Raw genomic sequence first — 4736 nt, 5'->3', positions numbered from 1 at the left:
TTCAAACAATTTATAGTCCATTTTTTTAGGCAACAAACAGAAAATCATAAAAATTATTTTCTTTTGAAATGTATAATATTATAGAGCAGTGGTTCTCATTTTGTTAGCTATGATACTTAAAAGAGTCACCAGCAGTTTTCTGGAGGAATTGAGAGCATGAGCCAATTCTCTGTGCCTGACTCTCTCCTTACACAGGTGTAGATCAGGAGTAACTCCATTAAAATCAGTGAATTATACTGGCATAGAAAAAGCATAAGTGAGAGGAAAGGCCACTTTTCTCTAGTTTTCTGCCGAAGTGGATTTATTCAGTTACTTGCAACTCATCATCCTCACCTCAGATGCCAGAAGCACACTAAGAACCACTGCACGGATTCCATCGCACCATGTTTGAAACATTGTGGGAACCAGTATAAAGAATTCTGGGAGTCAGCTGAGGAAATCCAGTCAAATGAAGCTTGAAAAGAGGGCACAGTATGAAACAGGGTGAGAATCCCTTCCTTAGATGTTTAAAACCATATTTTTCATCTCTGCAGGACTGACAAATGTTTGGAGAATACAAAATAACAAAATAAAAGGAAAATGTATGACGTGAATTTCTTTACTCCAATTAACATTTCCGCCAGTACTTCACTTATCAGGTTCCCTTCTTGGAAGAGATGTTAAAGGGCAGCTCAGACAATCCAAGATAAAGAATTCTCACTCATGCAGGTTCAAAGCTACATTACTATTTTCTGTATATAAAATATTAACTATTCTATATGGAACTGCCACTGCAACTGCGAGACTTTCATGTGGCAGAGGTGCTCAGACACTTTAGATCTGGTTACAGTAATATAGGTAGGGCCCTACCAAATTCACATCCACGAAAAACACGTCACGGACTGTGAAATCTGGTCTCCCTCTGTGAAATTTGGTCTTTTATATGCTTTTAGCCTATACCATACAGATTTCTCTGGGGAGATTAGTGTTTCTCAAATTGGGGGTCCTGACCCAAAGGGTTGTGAGTTCAATCCTTGAGGGAGCCATTTAGGTATCTGGGGCAAAAATCTGTCTGGGGATTAGTCCTGCTTTGAGCAGGGGGTTGGACTAGATGACCTCCTGAGGTCCCTTCCAACTCTGATATTCTATGATTAATAAGAAAAAGGCAGTTGCAGGGGACTGGTAAGGTTATTTTAGGGGGGTCACGGTATTGCCACCCTTACTTCTGTGCTGCCTTCAGAGCTGGGCAACCAGAAAGTGGTGGCTGCTGACCAAGAGTCCAGCTCTGAAGGTTGCAGCACAGAAGTAGGGGTGGCAATACCATACCATGCCATCTTTACTTCTGTGCTGCTGCTGGCAATGGCTATGCCTTCAGAGCTGGGCTCCCAGCCAATAGCTGTCGCTCTCCAGTTGTCCAGCTCTGAAGGCACCTCCACCACCAGCAGCAGCACAGAAATAAGTGTAGCAGTACTGCAACTCCCCCCCCCACACACACAATAATCTTGTGACCCCCCCCTCCCCAACAACTCCTTTTTGGGTCAGGACCCCTACAATTACACACTGTGAAATTTCAGATTTAAATATCTGAAATCACGAAATTTATGATTTTTAAAATCCTATGACCGTGAAATTGACCAAAATGGACTGTGAATTTCATAGGGCCCTAATTATAGGTGACACAGTCTATACTTAAGGCTGTCTGACACTTTCCACTATAAAATACTGTTTTCTGTTGCTTATAACTCTGCCAAATGTAAATTGTTCAGGCTGATATTTTCCATGCTGGGTTTCTGCCAAAGGCTTTTTTTTTTTTTACTTATTTTGAAAGTTTCAGCTAAAATGGTTCAGCCATTTTGGAGAACAAGGTTAGAGAAAAATACACTGTTTTGCCCATGTTAAAAAAAAACCTATTATAACCGTTTTGCTGAGAAGCTCTAGAACCTCCGTGCTTTGGAACAAAGGCTTAAAAATTGGCAGGGATTGGTTGGGAGGGGTCACGCTGGTGTCAGAGTTGTGTCTTTTGCCATGCCCATGAAAATCCAACCAAATTTGGCCAAGTTATAAGCCTCTGAAAAATCGCAGATGGCACATATTCAGTAGAGGTTTGTTAGCATTTGGCAACTAAATTCTCTGAAGTTTCCATCCAGACTATTCATGCTCCAGACCAGGTTTTCAGGAGCTGAGCTGGACTTTCCCTACAGTTGTGCCTCCTGGCTGCCTGTGGCACCAGCACCAGAAGTGGTATCAGGGAGAATGTCTCTTCTGTGCTCACAATGTGCCTTCAGCTGACCCCCAAGCAGCAAGGAAGAGGACCAGAAAGAAGCACCCTGACTGGAGTACAGGGTATGGGGTGTGTGTGGAAGAGATACAGGATGCAGGGAGAGATGCAGGAGCTTGATGGGAGGAAAGAGAATAGGAGCCTGGAGAAGAAGGGGTTTAGGAGCTGGGGGGGATCAGAGCAGGAGTGGGGGAATATAGGCAGAGAATGAGAACGGGGCAGGAGCAGGGGGAAGAGAACAGGGACAGGATTCAGGCAGGGGAAAATAGAAGCAGAGTGGGGAGACCGGGGCAGGAGTTGGGTGGGGTCACTGGCAAGAGCAAGGGGGGATAGCAGTAGGGGAGAAGAAAGGGGTAAGAACTGGGGTTGGGGGTGAAATAGGAGCAAAAGGGCACAGGGATGTTATATTTCAAAAAATGTCAAAAAAGGTTTCATCATTATCAAAATACTTTGTTTCGATTTTTTTTGCCCCGAAATGAAATTGTCAAAATTGACATTCCTTGCAAAGTTTTGAATGAGGGGAAATGGCAGTTGCCGACAGAAAAACATTCCATCTGAACATTTTTGATCAGGTCTATTTCTGACTAAATGAACTACAAGCTATTATATTATTATTAAGTCATGCTTGGTAAAAATGTACATATATGTAAGACAAAGGAGAAGACCTAATTCCTGAGCAAGTACATCTCTAGCTTGGCCAGTAGATGGCAGTTTTTCTGAATTGATTTGACAATTTCCTATTTAGTAGGACTTCTGGTTACAGATAAAAAGACAGGAAGCTTAGCACTCAGGACTGTCCTCTGTGCCAGTGTGTTATCAGCATGTGTTTAAGCAGATAAACACACCACACCTATGCACCTCCTTGTTTAATGCTGAATCTCTTTCAGCATGCAAAGAAAGCTTGCCCAATTATTATGTACAAAATGCCACACTATAAGTGTGCATGTCATTTTATAACTATAAAATTAAGACATAGTCCCTGCACCAGAAAGCTTTCATTCTGATTTCTACAGAAAACCAGAGATGGGACTTTTGAGTGTAAGGGCTGCTGAACTGTGTCCTCGGTCTGAGAAGCTCTACTCTGATTGGTAATTGCATTGGAGGGATCATGACATCACAGGGAAAACATCACATGATCCCACGCAAAGAGGAATCAAACATATATTCCAGTCATCCATTCAAGAATGACAAACTCAGCTGGATGCCAGCTCCTGATTCAGGAGTCGCAGCCATGAGTGCAAAGTGGGTTTTTAAAAGGTGCCAAATCACAATTACGTTTTACCCCTTCTGTTCTATAGGCAGGGGCTGCCCTCCAGTTATTGGTGCTCAGGTTTCGCAGTTACTCTGACAAAACACTGGAAAGATCTGATTTTTTTTATTCCAGAGTCTGGTTACACATGTGGGCCATATACAATAGAACCCTTAATTCTATTCCTCATGCAAAACCATATAAGGATGAATCAGCCCCTGCAATCACAATTACACAGAATGTCTGCTTAAAGGGAAGTTGGTCTATTAAAAACTGACTTCACTACAAGATGATTCTACTGCACACTAAAATAAAAGAGGAAGAAAAAGTGAGGGTTTTCCTAATTAGGTAAGGCATGTTGTCACAATAATTTCTGATTTTAATGGGGCTACTGTGCTGATCTCAGTCTGCTGTTTAGTGAAACACTGGACACAAACTTCAAAGTAAGGCCACCCTTCTGAATTATGGGGAGATGGGTATGAGTTGCCCCACATTGTAGATCTGCTGCCTGTCATGGAGGCTTGGCACTGATTATTCTACCTCTGGCTCTATTGTTTTCATTCCAAATCAGAAGCTGGCCTGCAAGTTGAAAGACAGGCATTAAATGACTGGGCCCTCAAAAGCACAGAGTGCTTACTTTGTATATAAGCCTAGCTCTGGTTCAAAGTGACTCCCAGCATATCAGAACCATTCAAAGAGACAGGATCTGTGCCAAAGAAGTGTACTTGCCTCATGATTCGAAGAACTGGCAACCAAAACAACTTTCTTTTGTGAAAAGTTGCTGTAAAGGATTCAGCCAGCGATGCTACATGTTCCACCAGATGCACTTACTTTTGGAGCCCGAAGTAAACCACTCAGCTGTCAAACACTACCCCAGGTTGGAATGGAAACCACACATACAAAGCAAAAAAATTGAGACAGTGAACATACAAAGCTGGCCAAGAGACTGGGACAGAGGGACACCTTTCTAGCTTCCTTTGCCCCAAAGAGGACTTTTTTAAATGCGGTGCTCAGATTACTTTAAGATCAACCGTCAGGGTTGATTCAAGGTTAGTAATGGCTTCAAGGAGGAATGCAAGCACTCATCAGTAGAACAGTGACAGCAATAACTCATTTAAACAAACAGTTTGGCTAATGTATCCAAACTCTGTAGCTCACCAGCCTGAAAAACATAGTCAGACACAAATGAAAACATTTAAATGGAGATGAACACTCTTCTGTTTCTTATTT

This window comes from Emys orbicularis, chromosome 9, assembly GCF_028017835.1.
Source record: "Emys orbicularis isolate rEmyOrb1 chromosome 9, rEmyOrb1.hap1, whole genome shotgun sequence".
NCBI lineage: Eukaryota > Metazoa > Chordata > Testudines > Emydidae > Emys > Emys orbicularis.
Note: the sequence above shows the minus strand (reverse complement) of the source record.